This window comes from Chelonia mydas, chromosome 12, assembly GCF_015237465.2.
Source record: "Chelonia mydas isolate rCheMyd1 chromosome 12, rCheMyd1.pri.v2, whole genome shotgun sequence".
Taxonomy (NCBI): Eukaryota; Metazoa; Chordata; order Testudines; family Cheloniidae; genus Chelonia; species Chelonia mydas.
The window spans coordinates 31,458,567-31,483,169 of record NC_051252.2 but is presented as its reverse complement, the minus strand read 5'-3'; the positions used below and the strand labels follow the sequence as shown (position 1 = coordinate 31,483,169).

General features: G+C 43.6%; 2 long non-coding RNA genes across 4 annotated transcripts in view; one reads left to right on the top strand and one right to left on the bottom strand.

Annotated features, from left to right (window-relative positions):
• LOC119563681 overlaps nt 1-959 on the bottom strand; it is a 30,686-nt gene extending 29,727 nt beyond the window's left edge. Inside the window, exon 1 of one of the 2 annotated variants that reach the window (XR_005222201.2) lies at nt 854-959. This is a non-coding gene — a long non-coding RNA (uncharacterized LOC119563681). The remainder of the gene's footprint in view (nt 1-853) is intronic. The other variant, XR_006285097.1, reaches the window with a different exon arrangement.
• The window catches only part of LOC119563680, a 193,071-nt gene that overhangs the window by 35,393 nt on the left and 133,075 nt on the right, over nt 1-24,603 (top strand). The window lies entirely within an intron of this gene.

Here is a 24,603-nt window from a genome sequence, read left to right as displayed (position 1 = left end):
ACAAAACAAACAAGTTCCCGTTTCCCAGTGGAGTTCAGATGAATTACTCATCTGGGTGTGGAAGCCTGATCTGTGGCCTTCCACCCGCATGTAATTTCTGATTAATTCCAGTCTAAAAATCTTATCTTTTTCTTACAGGCATAACCTGGTGTCCTGTGGGGTGCTGGTCCTGATCTAGCAAAATACTTAAATACATGCTTAATTTCAAGAGCATGAGTAGTTCCACTGAGCTCAGTGGGTGCGGCTAACCAGGCTGTGGGTAGTCAGGCCTAATGGTGGAAGCAAGCATTGGCCTACTGGTTAGATCTGGGTCCAGGCTGGGCAGAATCCAGGAAACGAGCTGAGGGTCAGCACCAGAGGGATGGAAGCCAAATGCCAGAAATGAGGGTCAACCAGAGTCCTAAACCAGAGGCAGAGCCATGGATCAAAGCTCGAAGTCTGAAGCTGGAGGGGAGCAGGTCCTGGAGCAGAGCAGGAACAGGGACTGGAGCAGGACTTGAAGCCAGGGCTGGAACAAAGCAGGAGCAGGGATTGGAACAAGGGAAAGTGTAGCTGCAGGCATGGATAATATGCATTGAGCAGCCACTGATCCACTTTCGGGGGCAGACTTATAAGTAGCGCAACTAGATAAGCAGCCAGTTCCAAGGCAGTGCAGCTAGGCTTACTGGTTGCCTAGCAGAAAAAGTCAGTAAGGAAGCAGGTCAGCTGCTGGTCCTACCTGATCTGGTCCTTGACAGTGGGACTATAAGCATGCTTGAGTGCTTTGCTGCATTGTAGATGGAGCGCTCAGCAGTTTGCAGGATGCATTGATATGACATAGGAACAATATCCTGAAGAAAGAGTGGTTACTTACCTTAGACTGTAACTCGAGATGTTTTGTCCTAATGGGAGCTCCACGATCTACTCTCTTTTTTCCTTCTGCTTTGGAGTTTTATCTTGCTTTGTGGTTGAGAAAGAACGGGAGTGCTGTGAATCTGCTCTTCTTTATATGCTGTTTTCTGTAGCATGAGGAGGTGTACAACACAAGCACAGATCCCTGGGTGGTAATAGCAGAAAAATCGCCGAGTGAGAGTGCATGGGAATGCACATATCCTCACATGGAGCACCCTTAGGGACAAAATATCTAGAAGTTATTATACAAGGTAAGTAATCTCTCCATTTTGGTACAGCTGATTTTGAAGGCCAATCCTCACGTTGCAAACTCTTAATTTCGCTCAGTGATTCTTCTAATGCTTTTATACCTTATAGGATGTTACATTCCAGCCAGTATTTCTCCAGTAATTGCCTTCCTTAGGATACTCTGAATATACTAAGTACATTGCTCTCAAATATGGGCTTTAACATGTAGAAAGGAAATTGTCAAATACTTAGAACAGCGGTTCTCAAAATGTGGGTCGGACCTCAAAGTGGGTCGTGACTCCATTTTAATGGGGTCACCAAGGCTGGCATTAGACTTACTGGGACCTGAGGCCAAAGCCCCACTGCCCAGGGCCGAAGCCCATGGACTTCGGCCCTGGGTGGCAGGGCTCAAGTTACAGGCTCCCTGCCTGGGGCTGAATCTCTTGGGCTTTGGCCCCACGACCCAGGGTGGTGGGACTCAGGCAGGCTCAGGCTTTGGTCCCTCCTCCTGGGGTTGTGTAGTAATTTTTGTTGTCAAAGGGGGTCATGGTGCAATGAAGTTTGAGAACCCCTAACTTAGAATAAAGGTTTTCATTATCTGCTCAAATAGAATACCTGTTGTAGAGGTCAAATATTGTGCTATTAAAAAATGGCTGTCAGCAAGCAGAATGATTCTATTTGATATCCGATCATCAGTTTACACTAATGAAAAATTAGATGCTTTATCAAAGTTGAAGATGAAAGATGGGTTTTTCAAAAGTGCATGGCATTTGTTTAACTGTTCCCATTGAAGTCAATGATAAATCACCCATTGGCTTCAATGCAAGCAGAGTTAAGACAATGCTAAGTGCTTTAGAAAATTCTACCCATACATTTACTATCCAGTAAATGAAAATGCAGGCAGTAGTTAAACTACTTTTAATGTTAGACTAGATCTGTGAGGAAAGGATCAAAGGATCTTCCATTAAAATATATATCTAAAAGAATAATCTGTTAAATGGGGGGGGAGGGGGAAGGCAAACATAAATGAATGAAACCAGCACGTTATGGAAAGTGTAGTTAAGCAGATAAAACTTGTTGAATGCCACTAACAGACACAAGCAGAGAGAAACACCCTAAACTGTTATCAGAAAGGCTGAGAATAGTATTAGTGCTAATACAGTGGCTCTCAAAAGACCTTAATTTGTATTATGCTCCATTTTACATCACTTACATCTCTCAGTGCATGAGGGAAAATAATTATTAGATCTAACTTATTAGCCTTTGACTCCGTCTATCGTGATTGGAAAAGGTCACCTTCTGTTGGAGAGGAAGAATAGGCTAATTCAAAAGTGTCCTCTGGCAAAACCCAAGGTCCTTACTGAATTTTATAAACTATTTAAAAAACTTAGTTTCCATGTTAGTTGATCTCTGAATCAACTCTTTAGGATGGATTATATCCTGAAATCCTATCCCCATGCACCACTCAGGTGGTATAAAGGGCCTGGATTCAGTGCACAAATTTCCAGCAGAGAATTCTTTGTTGCAGCATCTGAACTGGACCTAGGCCCGTACCTCTTCCCTCCCTTCTCTGTTGGCACAGGGGACATGGCAGGTGTGTGGAGAGGGTGTGACAGACCTTTCAGACACTTGTTCCCCATTTGTTCTACACCAGTGTTAGAATTTAGAACAGCCTCTAATCACATTGGAATAGGGGCTGGAATCTTTTCTGCAACATCCTCCTGCCCCCCAATTCTGCACTAAGCAGAGCTTTGACACAGAAGAGAATCTTCTCCAATTTTGCCTAATAGTTTCCCTCCAGCTGTGTCTCCATGTCTCCAACATGATTACTAATAAAGACAAAAAGGATAAAGGTCTCTAAAGAATGTGTGACTCATATAGGTCTATGTATCTATTCAACATGAATACAAATGTCTTATCCTAAATTTTAACATGCAAACTAGAAGAATTTCTCCTGGACAGTCCATTATGATCAAGTAGGATTATACAGGAGAGACAAGGGTTTTATTAGAACATTAGAAGTTTATTAAGTACAATTCACTCCACTAACCTGAGTGATCCTTTCCCTACCCTCCAAAAAGGCCTTTGATTGTATTGTGTGGTAATTACTCTTCTGTAAAGTCAGGGGATTTGGACCAAAAGTCCTTACTTAGATTCCTTACTTAAGATTCCGAATGGCCAAGATCCTTATTAAGGATTATTAATCTGACAGTTTTGGCTTGAAACCTGAAGGTAGGCAGGGCTGTCCCTTATCTCCATTATTGTTTGTTCTCACTATGGTAACTCTCTGGTTCAAATAATTAACTCCAGCAGTTGTAGTGATGGTACTAAAAGTCAGAGATATTGATAATCAGAATGCATTGTATGCTGGTGACTCATTACTGATGGCCAGTTGCATTCAAACTAATTATAATAAGGACTTACTGAGGGTCATTTAGAGCTACGTAAAAACGGTGGTCTTCCAATTCAATTAAATATTTAGTATTTGATGGAGCCAAAGAATCTTTATTCCCTTTTATCTATTAAACTTAAAAAACCCTTCCCTAGCTGGGGTAACCTAAGTTGCCTATCATTGTTTTCTTGGATAACACCATTAAAATGAGCTTTCCTCCTGTATTAATTGTTACAAGTTCCTCCAGTGTCATTTATTTTAAAAACTGCAGCATGATATATTAATGTTTATTTGGAAGGCTAGAAGATACAAAAATAAAGGTGATGTCCTTTAGCAGAAAGCAACTTTTGTTCTAATATAAATAAGATGAAGTCCTGTGAAGTGACTGGAGCTCACTGATGATTTGGCATTTCCAAACTCTTAGTTCTTACTGTTTTGACAGCACAATTGAACTATTTAGCTGCCTGATGGAAGGCTGACCCCTGCAGATTTCTGCAGAACCAACAGGAATCTCAGGCTTCTCACTTGAATTTATCCCTTTTCTTCCAGGGTCTAAATTTATCCCCTTGGTAATAATTAACCCATGTTACTTGCCATACAATGATTACATAGGCAAGGGTCGCTACCATTCTAATATACCTTCCATTACTTGCCTTTCTTTTGTAGCAATACATTGTTTCCTCTGGGAGATTGTTACTTTGATACAAAGCCTGAGTCCTTCATGTTTACAAGCTTACAGGACATCATCAACAAAGCTATGCACTAAACATTCAGAAGTTGAGGAGAGTATCAAATAAAACATTAGCAGCCTGCACAAGGTACTTGTTTGCTTCCTCCAATAGAGCCAATTTCTGCCGACCTTCTGAAACTCCATTGAACTCTGTGGAAGTTGATCTTTAAATAATATTTTTCTCAACCATCACTGGCCACTTGCTGTTTTTTAACGCAATAAGATTAAATTATTACACAGGTTAAAAGAAAAATAGAAAGAACTCTTTCTCCCTCTCCTCTCTCTCCCCCTCCCCCGGCCCGCCCACCCCAACCTCTGGAACTTCTTGTTTACTTTCTTGGATGAAGATGCTTTTTACTATTTGCATGCTACGTAATACAGTCAGTAGTTTTTTCACCAAGACACCTGCAGCCAGTGGAATTCTCCATTGAAAATACCGTTCATGTTGACTCTCTCATCACAATATGTTTAGTTTCAGAGCTCACTGCCTTTCATCCTGGTGCACCAGAGTCTGAAACCTTCTTCTGTCTTACAGAAGAGTTTGATAGCCTCCAGTTCTTGATCTGTAGATCTGATGGCCTCAAATTTGTTCCGTAGTGAACATTTGTCTACAACACAAAAGCAGCAAAAATTTGACATGATCAAAAAAGGCCTAGGGCTGGAATGTTGCAGGTCAGGGCTGAGCGGTCTTGGCAGACATTTATGGTAATGCTTGCAAAGAAACTACCAGAGGAGCATTGTACTACCAGCCTCTCTCACTTCTGAGAAATAAATTCACTTGGCCAAACTCTCTGCTCTCAATCGCACCAGTATAATTCAACTGCAATCAACGGGCTACAGTTAAAACATTGTCTGGCAGAAGTACATCCAGGATTCTGTAGTCCAACAGAGAGAGAATGGCGCCAAAGAGGTATATTGGCATTGCCAACACCTGCATTTCATTCTGTATGCAAAGATTGCAGTGTCGGCTATAATTTAATACTTTGACTTTTTGGCAAAAAAGAATAACCAGAAGGTTCTGCATTCCTGAGGCAGGATTCTGTTCGTTTTAGGAGCAGACATCCCCTTTTGCCAACACTGAGAATGCTCTCCCTGTCTTGCAGCCTTTTGTCCTTTCGCAACTTCATTGCACAACAGATGAGTTTCCTGTAAAGTGACAAAGAATGCAAGTCTCTGGTGTAACTTATATAGCAGATTTCAGGTATGCACTTTCAGTCCAGGCAAACATCTGAACTTCCATGGATGAAAAAACGCTTGCAGAATTGGTCCCTTAATTGACAATGAAATAATTAAGTAGACTGTACTTAAACTGGGTTTTTTTTTAAATTATTTCACACTGCACTTCATTTAATTAGACCTCTTTAAACATACTTGTGGGTAAATCATGCGTTTGTGGTTTGAATAAATGAGGAGTGAGAGATCACATAGAATAACCACAATTCTTTTCAGTCTCATCCTCTTCAAAGAGAGATGCATTTGAAAGGTCAGAATTTCATTTAACCCAGGCTGATTTTTAATCTGCCCTGTTTAGGGGGCAGAGCTATTCTGCACTGACCCAGGAACAATCCAGGGATGTGACCATGCCTAAAAGAGGCATGCTTCCTTTCTGCATCCACTTGTGCCAGGTGGGTAGCCCATATGAGTAGCAGACTTCTTCCCCTTCCACCATGCTGACTCAGCTATGCTGGATGATGTGTTGTGCAAAGCTGGCAGAATAACCCCATGATCCAGTCTTCTGTAATTAGATACTGATGTAAGTGACCGATTTAAGCCATTGCTACTAAACTTTAATGAAACTACTTTCATCATTGTTTGATGTGTACTGGCCTGCAGAGCAAGAAGCTTTCAGAATTAACCCAAAATAAATACTTTTGTTATTACTGTGGGCTCTCTAAATAATCTATTGTATCTGAAAGTGGTTTCATTTTAATCAAATCAGAGCTGTTTGTGCTGAACGCTGCCTCAATATGCACACGTTGGTATGCATTTGCTTCTGTTTAAACAAATATCACAGCAAACACTTAATACGCTTGGTATAATATAACAGAATGTTAGAGATTTGAAGTCTCCTTTCCCCATTTACTATAGAATTAATAGGTTTTGCCTTTGGCATGAAAAAGAAATATTTTTTAAGGATTGAAATGAATAGGTTGGTCTTTTTCAGAATGGAAAATCAGTGTTAAGTTTTCATTTTTGAGATTTATCCTCACTAAATATATGGAGTATTGTTACTATATTCATCTTATTTTCTTATTGCTGGTATTGGAAAGGATCTAATGTGAATATTTATCAGCTCTTAAAAAAACCCTTTGAAATTATTAGTATTTAAAAAGCTATCCTGCTTTTGAAAACAATCTGATTAAATTGAACAGAGTCTAAAGAGTTAGGAAAAGCAAAGCAATTCAATAGGAAAATAACTTGTATAACTAGAAAATATTTTAATAGAACAGGAGTATTTCCTGCAGCATAGGATTCCTACAGAGTATTTCAAACAGTTGAACTCACAACAGGAAGTAATTTGCTGTTGAAAATAAGATCACATGACACACACTGCCTATACTGATAAAAGGGTAAATACATCACTTGGTAAAATTGATATGTGTAGTCTAGTTAATGTAAAGGCATCAGGGAAATTTAATGACACTGCATGTTTTAAATTAGTTTGCCGTCTTAGACACATGAGAATAAAAAAAGTTGCATGAAACATGAGAATTAAATGAATATTCGAAACCTAAAAATCGTATGAATGACTGAGGACATGAGAATTACATAAGGCAGTCATTTAAAAAAATTAGAATCCTCATTATGTGTGCTTGGAATTATGAATCCAAAATCTGATGTTCTTTAACGTATATTTATAATGAATGTGGAACTGTCTAATGCCACCAATTGGTGAAAAAGGAGAAGTGAATGGAATTCTTTCTAACTTCCTTGTGCTGCCAAGTGATGCAGGTGTAGAGCTAAACATGTTACATGCTAATGTGCAAATTCACAACCCACCAACACCACTCTTATTAATCAGCTCCTTTGTTTGGCACTGATCCAGAAATGAATGGGAATTTTTCCATTGATTCAAATGGGCCTTAGTTGCGGCCTTTAAAAATCCACTCCAAAGTAACCTTTGATGTATTGAGTTCATTTATGCTCCATTTTTATAAGGAGACCAGCCCTATTAAGTAACTGATTTTTTTTAAAAGTCCATTTTCTCTATGGTCCATCTAAAGTCGGTTTAATTGTATAACATGTCCTTATTAGGGCAAACATAAGAACATGTTTGGCTGTAATTTACCTGTTTTGACACACTTCTGACCAATATGAGAATATCTGTAGTTGTGGTCTCCTTTTTCAGGTAGTATTAACATATAACAGGTATGTTTCCAGTGAGGTCCTGCAAAATTGATTCTTGGCCCCATGTTATTTAACATATTTTATCAATGACCTGGAAGAAAACACAAAATCATCACCGACAAAATTTTCAGTTGGCACATAAATTGGGAGAATGATAAATAACAGAGGACAGGTCACTGATCCAGAGCAATCACTTGGTAAGCAAGCAAACAATATGTGTTATTATGGCTAAATGCATACATCTAAGAACAAATAATGTAGGCCATATGTAGAGTCCCCCATCCTGCATCTTGGATAGCAATGACTCTGAAAACATTTTGGGGGCTGGAGGTGGATAATCAGCTGAACAGGACTTTCCAGTACATTGTTATGGCAAAAAGAGCTAATGGGATCTCTGGATACATAAACAGGGGAATCTTGAGTACAATGCCTCTGTGTTTGGCTCTGGTTCAACCACTGCTGAAATACAGTGTCCGGTTCTGGTGTCCACAATTTAAGAAGGATGTTGATAAATTGGAGAGGTTTCAGATAAGAGCCATGAGAATGAATGAAGGATTAAAAAATATGCCTTATAGTGATAGATTAAGCTCTTTGAGTCTGTTTCGTTTACCAAAGGGAACCTTACGGGTGACTTGATTAAAGCTATAGGTACCTAAATGGGGGACAAATGTTTGATAATGAGATCTTCAAAGTAGCAGAAAAAGGTATAATATGATCTGAAGACTGGAAGTTGAATCTAGACAAATTCAGACTGCAAATAGAATATAGATTTTTAACAGTAAGGGTAATTAACCACTGGAACAATTTACCAAGGGTCATGGTGGATTCTCCATCTCTGGCAATTTTTAAATCAAGATTGGATGTTTTTTCTCAAACATCTGCTCTTGGACTTATTTTGGGGAAGTTCTATGGCCTGTGTTAGACAGGAAATCAGACTAGATTATCACAATGGTCGCGTCCATGCTTGGACTCTATAAATCTATTAAACAAAAGAAGTTTCTTGATGCTTGAACTATCAAATTATAATTTACAGTCTAAATTTTAATTAAGCCTGTACTTTATAAAAAATATGTTTTAATGGTCTCAATAAGTTTTAAAAACCTCCAGATCGTTAGAAGATGTTATAAATGCATTTGATCTCAACAATTCATACAACGGCTTGTAGCAAAATTAGAAACTATTTAATTTTAATTTGAACCATAGTGACATGATTTATTTAGATTAGTTATACATAGAGTACCCATTTTTATGTAAAAGTAGGTCCATAATTCTGGAAAAATTGTATTTGTAATTTTATAAATTAGTAATGAGTGTCTATTTTAACTGATTCCTGGTCTCATTGAAGTCAATTGGAATTTGGTATAAAAGAAAATGGGACAGGACTGGGCCTTCTATTCTGGAGCTCTTTTGTATTTGTATATTGTGTTATGATTGGCTACAGACTGGTTTCTTGGAAGAGTAAACTGTAAATGTTAAATCAAAATAGCTCCACAGTCCCTAAAGAACAGCAATTAGTGGTTGCAGTGTGAAATGATTGGCTGTTCTCACTAGAGTCTGAAGATTTGCCATATTTGACTGACTTTGTTTCTGAAGTTCACCCCTTGGCTATGGTCCCCATGGGCACTTTCCCCCTGCAGAGACTAACCAGAGCTCTATCTGAGCCCCCTATAGTGGGGCTACAGGTATGTAGCACAGGAGCCTGTCACGTCAGTTCTATGCTACCTAGGATGTCTGGCTGCTTTTCAGTCCCTTAGCACCACTATAGCATTTCAAAAGGGACTGGATTCCAGTGAAGAAGCTAATTCAAAATGTACATGATGGAGTTACTTCAATCTCTGATCACATATGCTCATGTGTAGCTTGGACTCTCATTAAGAGGAAGGTTATTATTAAAATGAATCTATTTCAAATTCTATTGATCAGAGCAGTTAACTTCCAGTTCCTCTCCAAAATTAAAGCCTTTTAGAATAACCTCCTGTAATAGTAACACGCAGCATTGACCCCAGTTGTTGACTTATATAGCGTGTAGTACTTTACAGTTTGTGCATATTCATGGAAAAAGCACAGGAAAAATGATGTAAGAGCTGCTTTAGTTGCAGGGCAATCTCATACGCACTGATAATTTAAGTGAGTATTACACAACTATTTACTTTGCTTTTAAAGGGGGGAAAAATCGGTTACCAAAGCAACTATTACATCATGTGCTACTATTGCTATTTTTGAGGTAAAGAACATCGTAAAGGTGCACACATAAATATGCCTTAGGAACTCATGTACTTTTCACAACTGGAAGAAAAAAATCGATTATAATCAAACTTTTTTTAAAATCTAGACCTTCTTGCTAACTCTTCTGAATTATATTTTGCTAACCACTTTTCATCTCCATTTTTAGTTTGAGGCTATACGGAGGTAATGGATAAGTCAACTGTGAGTTTAGATATGGAGGTATATTCATATGTGCGCATTTCTGAGCACACTCGCATTGTGTATATATCAAGTAGCATTAGCAGCTCTGGGGGTGCAGTAAGTGTTGCTGCATTTTATATAATTACTGAAGAAGTCTCCATATAAATACAAGCGGATGACTGTTTTATCTGTTCAGCTAATAAAATGCTTTCCTATCATTACTTGTACATGTTCAAAGCAAAATATGTTCATGCCTTGCCATAAAGCAAAAGCTAAAGGATATAAGATGTTTACATAATATTGCTGTTGGGTGAACAACTCTGGTGGTGCGTCACAGTTGAAGATAATAGCACATGACCTAAGTTACAGTAGATCGCTTCTGTCCTAAACACAGTCATGACCTAGTTGCAGAACTTGGAAATGCTTGTTATGCCTTTGTCAGTGGCAGTCCAAAGGGCAGAGGAAGACATGCAGTTTAAGGAGAACTGGATTTTATTAATCAAACTTCATCTCATTCTGTTAACAGCTTGTCCATGAGCAGATTGTGATTTCATTGCAAATACTTTGGAATAACCATTAGATTCAAAACATAATTTGTGAAAATATCTTGGTCTGTAGCTCATTGTAAGCCTTATATTGTGAACGTTCACTGTCAATCTGAGTTATTTTTGGTTGGACACATACGTCAGGTGATACTATTTTCTTCTTTGATTGGAGGAATGTAATACTTAGAATCAGGTTTCTTTCGCCAAGTCTCATTATGATGAGTCTGAAATTCCCTTTCTGTTAAACATTCTGCAAATTCTGCTTAAAATGTACTGTTTCCGTGAGCCTTTTTACCAACAAACCCATTTACTAGATTGTTTGCAGTGTTGATTCCACCCTTCAGTTACCTTCATGACCAGTATTACTCAAGTGGTTAGTCCTACTGAAGTCAATGGGACTACTCAGTGGCGCCCACAGATGTATGCACATGATGTACAGTGTGTACCATTGGCAGGGCTACCTGGGGGGCAAAAATGGCAGTTTGCCCCAGACGCTCCCTTTGAGAAGCCCCCCCAAACTGAGTGACATTGTGACCCAGTGCATCCATTTGCAACACTGCTCACTGACATTTGGCCTGGTGGTCCCTCCATCATTGTGGAATTGGTGGCCTGGCCAAACCTGAGTCATGCCATGCTAATTAAAACGAGTGGTTCAGTTGTGCTTACCATGTGGAAAACCTCTGGAACTGCCCCGGGACTACACACACAAGTAAAATTACTCCTTTGCTTATGTGGTTGGAGGATTGGGCCCAGAATGAGCACAAAAGAGGCTCAACGCTAAAGCAAGTTTATAAAAATTTTAATCTATGGATATTTTTGGAAACTTTTTTTGTCAGTATTTGCCCAGCTCTGAGCTGCAGGTCTGGCGCAAATGAGCATGGCTGCATTGAAGTCAATTGAGCCATGCCCATTCATACTAGCTGAGGATTTGGCCCTTTCATTTTTAAGATTCATTGACCAGGGTGGTGGTGTTAATCAGTCCATGAAAATTGTTCATTTGTGTAGAGCTAGTGGATTAATGGAAAAAAAATATTTCGCCAATATCTTATTTAATAAATGACAGCAAAAATCAGTGAGTAGGTTATTCATCTAATAGCATTCAGCCAGCTCTGCTTGAGTGTCTGTATCGGCATCATGTACATTTGACTCAAGTCATTTCACTTCCCCGTGCCTCAGTTTCCCCAACTGTAAAATGGTGGTAATGATAGTCACCTCTTTGTAAAGCACTTTGAGATCTACTGGTAAGTGCTAATAAGAGCTAGGTATTATTATTATTATTTATTATTAATTTATTAAACAGTACAGGTAGGCTTCTGTAGTGTAGTATGTAGGGGAAAACATAACATCTGGCTCATTGTGTGTGTATTCCTTGTATCTGAGTCCTGCAGACCACTTCAGGAGAAATTCTGTTTCTTGAATGAAGATTAGACTTCCTGGCAACTAAGTAACCAAAGCTCATCAAAGGTTCTGCTGCATCTCTGTAAACTGTAGAAATCAAATACTACTCTTCTGCAGAAAATCAGTCAGGCCTTTTAAGTTACTTAATGGTTTTAAACTTGTAATGTTACAAACAGATGCATTTAATAAAAAAAACCCCCAGATAATGTATAAATGCTTGCAAAGCCCTAAAGATGTGAAAAAATTGCATCTGTTTTAGTTTCTCTTTATTCTTTTACAATGCATAGTAAGCACTTTTTCTGGCTCCCTCTGCTGGCTATGAGGCTGGCTTGGCTTTCTTTCACTATGATACTACTTTTGCTGATTAAAATAGTTACAGTAGCTCTGTGTCTTTCTCTTTCTCCTGCCCCCCTGCTTTATGAATTTTTTGCTTAATTACACGATTGTCTTCATGACTGATTCTACTTTTCCAGTCTGAGTCACATTAAAAAATGAAACTGTATTTTTTTTTTAAAGCAATCAATCACATACTACATTGAAGAAAAGGAGAAAAAGAAGGGAGGGAGAAGCAGCTGAGTTATTAAGGCACTACAGCCATTGAGAACTAACTTTTTGAAAACATTTAAAAGAAAATAACAGTTATTAACAAAGTGCTAACACATACTCTGGTCATGTTTTTGTTTTTCTTCAGTACAATGTCTGTTTTCTCATCACTCTGGATGTGATTTCTTGTATCTGTCTTAGAATAACATAGCACTTTTAATCTCTAAAGCACTTAGCAAATATGAACTGATTAATTCTGACAATTGCCCTGTGAACTAAGTAAGAAAAGAATATCCCCATTTTACAGAAGGGAATGCTAAGCTAGGGAGGGTCAGGGACTTTCCCAAGACCAAAAAACCCTCAGTCAAAATAAATAATTTTGAGCACTGATTTTCACATCAGCAGAAACCCAGTTTGCTATTTGAAAAGTTACATGTGTAATTGCAGACTTTGTGTCTAACTGGCCATTTTCACATGCAAATATGAAGATTGCATGCACAGTTCTTGTAATTGCAATTGCAAAATAGCAGCCCCTATTTGTACTTAGATTTGTAATCTGAAAGATGAGATGCAACAGGTGGATGAAACAGACAAGTGGGCAGAGATGGTAAGGTGAGGGTCATAGGGTTATAAAAAATGTGTGCAATTCTTAGCCAGTCAGGAACAGTCATTACAGCTGTCCATCTTCCTACTTGGTATCAGGTTGCTGTTTTCTGTATGCACTACAGAAACAGTGAATTTTGAAAAATGACTTGAAGATAAGATTGTTGTCACTTTATGGCTTTTGACTTAATTTCCCCCTGCTAATGTGAAAAATCAGGCCCTTTATTTCAGGAAACATGTTAGTTTATTACTACGGATATTTTGCTTAAATTTCAAACTTAGGTGTCTAATGTTATCATAAGTAACGTATGGGTGCAATTTTCAAAAACATTGGCCTAACTCATGGACTTCACTGAGGACTTTTAAAGATCCCATTCTACATACCTGAATATAAAATTTAGGCATGAATTCTAGATGCCTCAGTTTGAAAATTGGGGTGAAATTAGGAATTTAGGAGCCCAAGTTTAGGCTATTCTTGAAAATCTTTGGGCTTGTAATAATATACTTTATGCATGAAATTTTCAAAAGCACCTAAGTTTCTTAGGAGCCTAAATCCTAGTGGGATTCCATTTTCCCCAGCTCAGTTCTTCTTTGAGTGATTGCTCATGTGTATTCCACAATAGGTGTGTGTGCCGGAAGTTTTTCCCCTAGAAGTACCTGTGGGGGGAGGGGGGACCTGCAACCCCTGGAGTGGCACCTGCCAGGCGTGGTATAAGGGGGGCTGCGTGCTCCCCCCACCCTCAGTTCCTTCTTGCCGCCAGTGAAGGTGCATCAGAACTGCTCTGCTCCAGCTTCGCTGTAGTTTGTCCCCAGAACTATTCGTTTGTTCATCGTTAGTACTTGTAGTTAGTTTAGTTAGTTAGTGAGCCCGGGCCGAGGCATGCTCCACACCCCGGAGTTTAAGTCGTGCGGCTCTTGTAGACTTTCTATGCCAAGAGGTGACCCGCATGCAGACTGTTTGTGCTGCTTGGGAGAAACCCATATCAGCGAAAGGTGCAAAATTTGCAAGTCGTTTAAGCCTCGGACCAAAAGAGAAAGGGACATTAGGCTTCGGCCCATCCTGATGGAGTCGGCGCTGACTCCGACCCTGGCCCGCCACTCTGAACCGGTAGCCGGCACCGCGGCGTTGGTACACGGCGACTCTCTGGTGCCATCGACCAGACGGCACCGCTCCCTATCCACGGGGCACTCAAGAGGGCCAGGAAGACTCCCTCTTCGCAGTGGCACCGAGGGAAGTCTGGGACAGAGGCTAGGCCCATGTCGGGCAGTCCTCGATCCCCACCAGGCCCCAGGCCTCCAACTCATGTTGAGCGGAGTAGCCTGGCCCCTTCGGAACAGGCCTCTCTGGATGTCCGGATGCCGTCCATGCCTGAAGCCCTCCAGGCGGCCCGGGACGTTATGTCCATGCCAGTGCCCAGAGCACCGCTGATGTCGGCCCCGCGCTTCAGAGGCAAGCCACCGCTGGGATCTCCACAGTCGCCTCCGGCCGGTACCAGTCTCTGTCAAGGGAACATTCCTGATGCCGATCACTGCCCAGTGATCGCTCGGGAAAGAGTCCAGGTGGATCACTCTTGACGCCGACCAGATTGTCTGGTTGGGTTCCGTCCGGCTGGGACTTGTGGCACCGCTCGTCCTCAAGGAGTGAATATCGGCGGGACCGCAGCAGGCATCGCCATCGGTCCTTGTCTCGGAGAGAGTACCACAGTCGGTCACGGCACAGTCATCGACGCCGTTCCCGCTGAGACGCCCGCTCCAAGTCTCCGCCAAGGCATCGCAGCCCCAGGCATCGATCGATGGTGTCTTGCTGTCGTGGGTCCGCCCGTCGAGGCCGTTCATGGAGCAACTGTTACTGTTGGTACCGGTCCTCCGTGTCGAGATCGTGTTCCCTTGGCCATCATAGATCCTGGCACCACCGCTCCTCCCAATCCAGAGACAGCAGCAGATCTTACACCAGCCTGGTCTCCATTCATAGCCATCCTTCGATGGGCCAGGCCAGCCAACCCGACCAGCCGGCCCCGCCAGTGCCACAGACGGTGCAGTGGCACCAAGCATCGTGGCTGGCCCAATGGTACCAGTGGGTACCGTGGCCTCCAGTGCAGCACCCGGTGGGAGCTCGCTCGGTGGCCGGAGCTTCAGAAGCACTATCGGCCTCCCTCTCCAGACCTCTGAGAAAGAAGTAGGTGGGATGTACGTCCTCAGGAACGTGCCCAGAGTCTGACCAGGTGGTGGACCCTTCGGTGCCGGCCGACACCCAAAGCACTGCACTGGCCTCCTCGCCCTGCCTGGAGGAGGCGATTGCGGCCCCTCCCCCCTCCATCCCACAGGAGGACTTCAGGGCCCACCAAGAACTCTTAAAGAGGGTGGTAGCCAGCCTCCACCTCCAGGCACAGGAGATGGAGGAGCCCGCAGACTCCCTGTTTAATGTGTTGTCTCCATCAGCACCGAGTAGTGTGGCCTTGCCTCTTCATGAAGGGCTGGCTAAGATTTCTAATGCCCTGTGGCAAACACTGGCCTCGTCGGCCCCCATCTCTAAAAAGGCAGAACACAAGTACTTTGTACCCGCTAAAGGGCATGAGTACTTGTATACCCACCTGGCGCCCAACTCCCTGATGGTCGATTCGGTCAACCACAGGGAACGGCAGGGTCAGCCAGCCCCGACCCCAAAGAACAAAGACTCTAGGAGACTGGACTCTTTCGGAAGGAAGGTTTATTCATCTTCGAGCTTCCAGTTATGAATGGCAAACCATCAGGCTCTCCTGGGCTGGTACGAATTCAATCTGTGGGGCTCCCTGCTCAAGTTTGAGGACTCCCTCCAGGAGCGTGATAGGAAGGAGTTCAAGGTGCTAGTCGAGGAAGGGGCAGCGGCCAATAGGGCGTCCCTGCAGGCAGCCTTGGATGCTGCGGACACGGCTGCACGATCAATGGCCTCCGCAGTGTCCAGAGATGGGCGTCATGGCTCCTGCTCTCCGGGCTGTCCAGTGAGGCGCAGTCTTCCAGTGCAGTGCAGGAAAGCTCTGTTTGCGGAGGAAACAGATACAAGCCTGCCTGGCATGAAAGACTCCCGCATGACCCTCCAGACTCTGGGCCTCTATGTCCTGGCTCCGGCAAAACCTAAATTCAAGTCGCAGCAGACTCCCGTCCAGGCATCCCTCCCGAAGAATGAGGATGCCCATAAGAAGCAGTGGGACTATAAGAGACGCCCTCAGAGGCAGTCTCGGCCTGCCCCGCAGCCTGGGTCCTTCAAGGGCAAGCAGGCGGGGAAAAAGCGTTTTTGATGGGACGCTCGGGGGCACCTCACCAGTCCTCATCAGGGATCCACCCCCAATAAAGCTTCCCTTCTCCAACTAGTTGTGTGCTTTCCTCCTGGAATGGTTGCGGCTAACCTCGGACCGATGGGTCCTCAACACGATCTCCCGCGGTTACACCCTTCAGTTTACTTCCTCCCCAACCAACCACCCCCTGCCCCAGTCCCTCTTGGGGGACCCCTTGCACAAAGCTCTGCTCGAGCAGGAGGTGGGATGGTGCCTGAGGAGTTCATGGGCAAGGGGTATTACACCCGTTATTTCCTTATCCCGAAGGCCAAAGGGGGGCTCAGACCCATCCTGGACCTCCAAGGTCTGAACCAGTACATGGTGAAGCTCAAGTTCTGCATGGTCTCCATCCCCTCCCTGGATCCCAGGGACTGGTACCCTGCCCTCGATCTACAGGACGCATAATTCCACATCCACATATTCGAGAGGCACAGGCGCTTCCTCTGTTTCGTGGTGGGACAGAGTCACTACCAATTCACGGTCCTCCCGTTTGGTCTGTCCACTGCCCCCAGGGTGTTTACAAAATGCATGTCGGTGGTAGTGGCTTACCTCAGATGGTGGGGGGTCCAGATATTTCCCTATCTGGACAATTGGCTGGTCAAGGGCAACTCCCGGTTGCAGGTGAGGGATCAAGTGGCTCTCCTCCTGTCCACGTGCACTGCCTTGGGCCTGCTGGTAAACAACACCAAGTCCACGTTAGTCCTGGTCCAATGCATAAAGTTTATCAGGGCGCTCTTGGATGCAGTGTCAGCCAGGGCCTCTCTCCCACCAGATAGATTCTAGACCCTGAAAGGTCTCATCGACTCGGTCACAAGGTTCCCAGTGACAACAGCCAGGGTTTGCCTGCAACTCCTGGGTCACATGTTGGCATGCACATACGTGATCCATCTCGCCAGACTCAGGATGAGGCCCCTCCACCTGTGGTTGGCCTCGAAGTTCTCCCAGGTCACGGACAGGATGGACAAGGTCCTCACCGTGCCAGACTCTATAATCACCTCACTATGGTGGTGGTCTGCCCCAAACAACATGCTCCAAGGGGTCCCGTTCAGGGACAGGGCCCCATCATTGGAGCTGGTGTCCGATGCATCGGACCTGGGTTGGGAGGCCCATGTGGGGAACTTTTAGACTCTCAGGGCCTGTGGTCGGCTCAAGACCTGACCTTACATATAAACGTCAAGGAGCTCAGGGTGGTGCAGCTGGCGTGTATGGCCTTCTGCTCCCACCTGGAGGGCAAGGTAGTCAGGGTCTTCCTGGACAACATGGCCTCAATGTTCTATATCAACAGGCAAGGCGGGGCCCGATCCTCTGCCCTCTGCCGCGAAGCCCTCAGGCTGTGGGACTTCTGTATAGCCCACAACATCCACCTGAAGGCCTTCCACCTACCGGGCGCCCAGAATGAGAGGGCAGATCACTTGAGCAGGGACTTTTCCTCGCAACACGAGTGGTCCTTCCACCTGGAAGTGGCCCACTGGCTCTTCTGAAGGTGGGGAACTCCCCAGGTGGACCTATTCATGACTCGGCAAAACCAGCGATGCCCCTGGTTCTGCTCGGGGGGTAGGGGGGTCTGGGGACGGGTGCTATCTCCGATGCCTTTCTCCTGTCCTGGTCAGGCCGGCTTCTTTATGCCTTTCCCCCATTCCCTCTAATCAGCAGGGTCCTGGAAAAGATAAAGATGACAAGGCCCACGTCCTCCTGATTGTCCCGGAGTGGCCCAGGCAGCATTGGTGAGGGACCCTCACGGGCCTGGCGGTAGCTCTGCCGTGTCTGTTGCCGCTCCGCCCGGGCCTATTCTCTCAGGACCAGAGCCGCCTCCTCCACCCCAACCTGGCAGCTCTTTACCTCACGGTATGGCTGCTCAGTGGTTAGGTGGAAAGGAAAGGACATGATCAAAGCAGCTTCAGCACGTCCTCCTCGAAAGTAGATGGCCCTCCACTCGCCGCGCTTATTTGGCGAAGTGGTCCCAGTGGGCGGCGGACCAGGGTGTCGCCCCGGTGACCGTTCCGATCCAGCTTATCCTTGATTACCTCCTGCCTGCCTCGTCGGTCAAGGTGCACCTGGCAGCCATATCGGCCTTCCATCCGCCGGTGCAAGGACACACGGTATTTTCCCATGCTATGACTGTCTGGTTCCTTAAGGGTTTGGACAGTCTTTTTCCATATTCTAGACCCCCGGTCCCGCAGTGGGACCTAAACCTGGTGTTGGTTCATCTCACGGAGCCCCCATTTGAACCATTGACCACGTGTTCCTGGTCTTACCTCTCGTGTAAGGTGGCCTTCCTGGTTACAATCACGTCGGCCAGGCGACTCTCGGAGCTCAGGGCCCTGACTCCGAGGCAACGTACACAGTCTTTCATAAGGACAAGGTCCAGCTCCACCCACACCCCGCTTTCCTCCCGAACAGGGCTGGCTCCAGGCACCAGCAAAGGAAGCAGGTGCCTGGGGCGGCCAATAGAAAGGGGCGTCACTCCGTCCGGACTCGGGGCGGCATGTCCGGGTCTTCGGCGGCAATTCGGCTGCAGGCCCTGCAGTCCTTCTCTTCCTATTCGGTGGCACTTTGGCAGCAGCTCAACCAGGCTTGGTTTGTTTTTGTTTTTTCCTTCGCTGCTTGGGGCAGCAAAAAAGCTGGAGCCAGCCCTGCTCCTGAAGGTGGTCTCTGCCTACCACATGGGGCAGGACATTTTTCTACCGGTCCTCTGCCCCAAGCCTCACACATCCAGTGAGGAGCGCCGCCTCCACACGCTCAATGTGCGGCAGGCTCTGGCTTTCTACCTTGAGCAGACCAAGCCGTTCAGAAAGGCCTCGCAACTGTTCGTCGCCTCGGCTGAGCGTGCGATTTCCACTCAGCGGCTTTTCAATCGGATCACTTCGTGCATCCATTCCTGTTATGAGGTGGCAGGTGTCCCCCCGCCACCCATTGTGAGGGCACACTCGACTCGGGCGCAGGCCTTGTCGGCTGCCTTCGTGGCCCACGTCCCCATCCAGGACATTTGTAGGGCCGCCACATGGTCTTCAGTTCACACGTTCACCTCGCACTATGCGATCGTCCCCCAAACCAAGGATAATGCAGGTTTGGCAGGGCTGTCCTCCATCCTGGGAACTTGTGAACTCCTACCCACCTCCAAGAGATATAGCTTGGAATCACCTGTCGTGGAATACACATGAGCAATCCCTCGAAGAAGAAAAGACAGTTACCTTTTCCGTAACTGGTGTTCTTTGAGATGTGTTGCTCATGTCTATTCCACATCCCACCCTCCTTCCCCTCTGTCGGAGTTGTCTGGCAAGAAGGAACTAAGGGTGGGGGGAGCGTGCAGCTCCTCATATACCACGCCAGGCAGGTGCCACTCCAGGGGTTGTAGGGGGTGCTCCCCCCCCCACGGGTACTGCTAGGGGAAAAACTTCTGGCACCGGTGCACATGGCAAGCACGCACACCTGTTGTGGAATAGACATGAGCAACACATCTCAAAGAACACCAGTTACAGAAAAGGTACTTGTCTTTTTTGAAGGAGAGAACATGATCCCTCATGTATGCCTAATGGTCACATTTACTGGGTATTTTGCTTGTTGGATCTCTTCCATGTCCCTCAGCATGGAGGATGACTTCTTAATGCTTGGAACAAGGCCTCCTGAGGTTAGAAAGATAGTCACACACTCACTGACATTTGTGTACAAAAGATGATTTCAATACATATCTTGGAATAAGAGTAATTTCCAGTGTGATCCCTCAAAATACATCATGAAAATTAAAGTATGAGGGGCCAAATTAATCCTTGGTGTAATTCCATTTACATAAATTGTTACACCAAGGATGAATTATTTATTATTACTATCACTATGAATATTTACAGTGCATGGTAGATGGCTGTCACGGTGTTATCTGGGTGCCTTTTGCCTCACACATTTGGCATTTCTTGTGAGGACTCTTTCTTGAGGAATTACTGCAGTTTCTATGACCAGGGAAGTAGGAGCCTATTTGCTTTTGTTGATGGAAAGATACATCAAGATGGTTGTCATTTACACTTAGGCCTCTTTACGCCATCCTAGCAAAATGAAACTTACTAAAAAGGCATAGATCAAGTATGAATAAATTGAGGCTGGACATAACAGATGTTGACATCTAACTGTGCTTCTGTTCCCTTGACTGTGCTTAGAGATTGGGGTTGGGATTTTCAGAGCTGTGCAGGGGATTTAGCCACATATCTTCCATTTAGAATGAATAGAAGGAACACAATCTGTTAGGTAATGGAAGACATGTGGCCAATTCCCTTGCACTGCTTTGAACATCTCAACCTATTAGCATTGCTGATGGAAACAAGATGGCTGGAAGAAATAAGCTGGGAGTATGAATGGGAGACCATAGTGAAGTCCATAGTGTATTAAGGGCACTCGTGTGCGTGAGAGAGATTTTGCTCTCACTGGTAAGAGGCTTAATAGCTTCTCCTCTATTAAGTTTTCCTTTGGAAAGGAGGATCTTTCAAATATTAAAACATATTTCATTACATTTCATGTGCTTTGTCATTCTCTTCATGCACTTCGTATTTGATAGATTTGTCTTTGCACCAAGGCTCCACACGTGACAGATTATATGTACGTATCATCCTGCCATTTAATCTGAATCAAAGGGAATAGCTTATCTAATGTGACAGGTACAGTCATCTGTTGTCAAAGCAGTGACGGTGCTGACCAGGATTATTTGGATGAATGGTCATCTTGATGTTGCAGTATGGAGGGTGTGGGCTTTGTGAATAAACTGGAATAGCACAGGGAGATGGATTGCCACTGAAGTGGAAATGATGGGATAGACTGGATGCTAATGTAATATATAAAGACATCAGAAACTGACTAGGGGTATTAGGATAGAGAGTTTGGGGATGTTGGTGAGCGTAATGGAGGATGTATGAAATATATACTTGAACAATCTAGGAGAGGTTATTTGGAATAAAGTAGAAAGCAAGTACTTTTTTTTTTTAATGCAAGTAGGTCATACATCTTTCCTTAGCACTGCAGTGATTTTCAGTTACCCTAAAATGTGTTGGGCTACTGATAGTGGAATCTTTCACTGATAAGACTCAACATGTATATTTCTGGAGGCAACATCCCACTGATGGAACACTCAAGAGGAATATAAATTTTCCTAAACGTATTCCTCAGCAAATGAGCTGAGCATGTAAATAATTTAAAACTGATTTGATATCTTGGCCGTGGTGGGCTCATCACTGTTAGGCGTGAAATACCTGTGAGACTGCAGTGGCTATGATGAAATTTATGAAAATTAGCAGACAGAGTTGGGATTTTCAAAGGAGCCTGAAGGTGCTCAGATTCCAGGGAAATTGAATGGGAGTTGGGCACCCACGTTCATTAGGCTCCTTCAAAAACCCCGTATAGAAAAAAGTATGGGACTTTTCAAAGCCCTAAATTGTGTATCTGATCTGGGTGTACAACATTTGGGTGTACACTGCATTCGGAATTATGAATGTGGATCAGAGGCAGAAGGGAATGGAGAGGAGGATGAATGAAACCTTTTTCTGGGAGAGGACTGAAGAGAAGCAGAAAACATAAACGGCACAGTAAAATTTTGAGGGAGGAGAGTAGCATGTCCCCTTTAATACCCTGTACTGATTGTGCCTATCAACAATGGAGATGGTAGAGAGAAGGGATTGAACATATCAGGGAGTAGCCTTATGTATCAGCTACACAATAGTGGAAGAGGCACTGGGTTACGTGACTGTGACAGTGTTTGTCAACTATCCCAATTTTACCATATTTCATTACATTAAATGTTTTTCTTAAAGCCCAAGCTCCTGAAATTATGTGAACATAATCATAGAGTTGAGGCCAAAGCAACCACCAGATCTTCCAGTCTGACCTTCTGTATATCACAAGCCAAATATGTGAACCTCAGCTTTAATTTAAAAAAAAGTAGTAAATTTCTAGCTCTCAAGGTTGCAGAGGAAAACCTTGAAAATGTGACCCAAATGCATCCTAAAGGCTCAAAAGCCAGAAGGCAAATAAGAACCCTACATGTATTATGGTTTTTGTTTTGTTTGGCTTAAAAATCATGAGATTAAAAAGAACAATTTCAAGATTTTTTGGGGGAGTGACCCATGATTTTTGAATGCTTGATTTGCAATATAGCTGCGAAAGCTCCGTCCAAATGGTACTTTGTTCCTTTCCCAAAGGCAGCAGCAGGATGGAAGGCTGAAAGGGTCGTCATGGCTCCTGGAGTAACAAGACTGGCTACAGGGCACCCTCAAACATGGTGCCGCCAGAGATCTTTGTAAGTTACTGTTGAATTCTGTCAGAATTAACTGCATGCTCAAATGTTCCAGCGCTATGTGAATATTACCCTGGAGGATGACACTGTGGAAAGTGATCTCCTCTGGCTCTGCCCGGCCACTTCCCTCAAACTTTGTTGCCCAAATGTTACGTGGAGCAGCTGCCATTGTTGTGTAAAGAGGTGGGGTGTGGCTGCAGAGGCCAAATATCATTCTCCATTTTGGAAGGCAGGGTTCTGGACTGCAGGGAGCTGCAGGCTGCAGTCAACATCTGGTTGTGGTGGTGGTTGTGATTGCTATGTAGTGTTCAAATAAATATAATGTACTTAAATATAGGGTCTTCATGCCTTAATAAGGAGAAAAACAAGCATTTCAGTGCTTATATGTAGATGCCTCTGTGGTACAGGAGGTTGAGAGAACTGTCCCTTTTCTGACAGTTTCTCTCCCTCCCCCAGTTTATTGATATTTCTGCTATATTCAGGCCCTATGTTTTTTTACAGCCCACTTCATCGGATGCATAGAATGGAACATATAGTAAGATATACACATACAGATAAATTGGAAGTTACCATACAAACTGTGAGAGGCTAATTAGTTAAGATAAGGTATTATCAGCAGGAGGAAAAAAAAACTTTTGTAGTGATACTTAACTTAAGGAAATAGATTCGATATGTGTAATGACCCAGTCCCTATTCAAACCCAAGTTAATGGTAAACAGTCAGGTTTCTAAGTATGGATACTTGAAATGATTGTTTCTCAATGTGGTTTCCTCAGCTGTTCTGCAGCATTGCTTTAAAACTCAATGTTCCAGTGAACATTCTTCATCTGATAAAATATTCATGGAAAGTAATCACAGAAGGCTGCAAACACAGTCAAAGCAGATTTGTTTAAAAATTCAATGGCGTATTTGTCGGGATTTGTTTTGGATTATTTGCCTAGCTCTAGTTTATCATTCAGTCAAAAATGCACCACTGTAACTTCAGGGCCTTGTTCCACCTCTCTTCCTTGGGATGAGTCACTCCGTGAGCCCATCCCAAATGTTATGATTTCAGTGGCACTACTCAGATGGTTAGGTACTGTAGTACTCAGCATGAATAAGGGTGAAAGAATCAGAACTTAGAATAACAACATTAACTGAGTGGTTGTAGCTGTGTTGGTTCCAAGATATGAGAGAGATAAGGTGGGAGAGATAATATCTTTTATTGGACCAACTTCTTGTGGTGAAAGAGACAAGCTTTAATTAACTGAACATTAACGGAAACAATTTTGCTTTTCATAGAGCAAGCTAGCTGCATATAGTAAAGGAGAACTGGTTTATGAGTTTGTCTGGGTCGGTGGTTCAGTGTAGTGCCCATACCCACTTAATGCACTTGTCACTGTAAAATTGCTTGATTTAGTTGAAATTGATGGGTTTAGCAAATTTCACTTCATTTATGGGTTTGTGTATCTAGAATCCTTTTTTGGAGTGTTCTGAAATATGCAGACACAATTGCTTGACTGTTTATACAAAGGGTTTGTCTTATTTGGGAGCCTCTTTTGGAACTGGAAGAGGAAGTAGTCTGTGAATACTGCAGTATTGGTGGAATACCTGAGCACTGCAATACATCCTGGTTTGCAAACTACCCCTTGATCTTGCATTTTGAGACATTAGGGTTGAAAGAGTTTTGTTGTATGCATTTGGAATGAAACTGACAACTCAACTTTATTTCCCTGAGGGTTACAGCTTAAATAAATCACTTAAGAATCTATATGGTAGATTTTGTGAGGTGATTTTCTTTTTTAAATTATGGTATTTCGAATAGCTGAATACAGTAATACAAGTGACACTGAGTTTCCTGTATAAAAAATTAGAATAATATGTTTTCATGTTTGATTATTTTAATTTAGTTTTCTAATTAGAAGTGTCGTTTTATTGCTACTTGAAGAAAAGTATTTG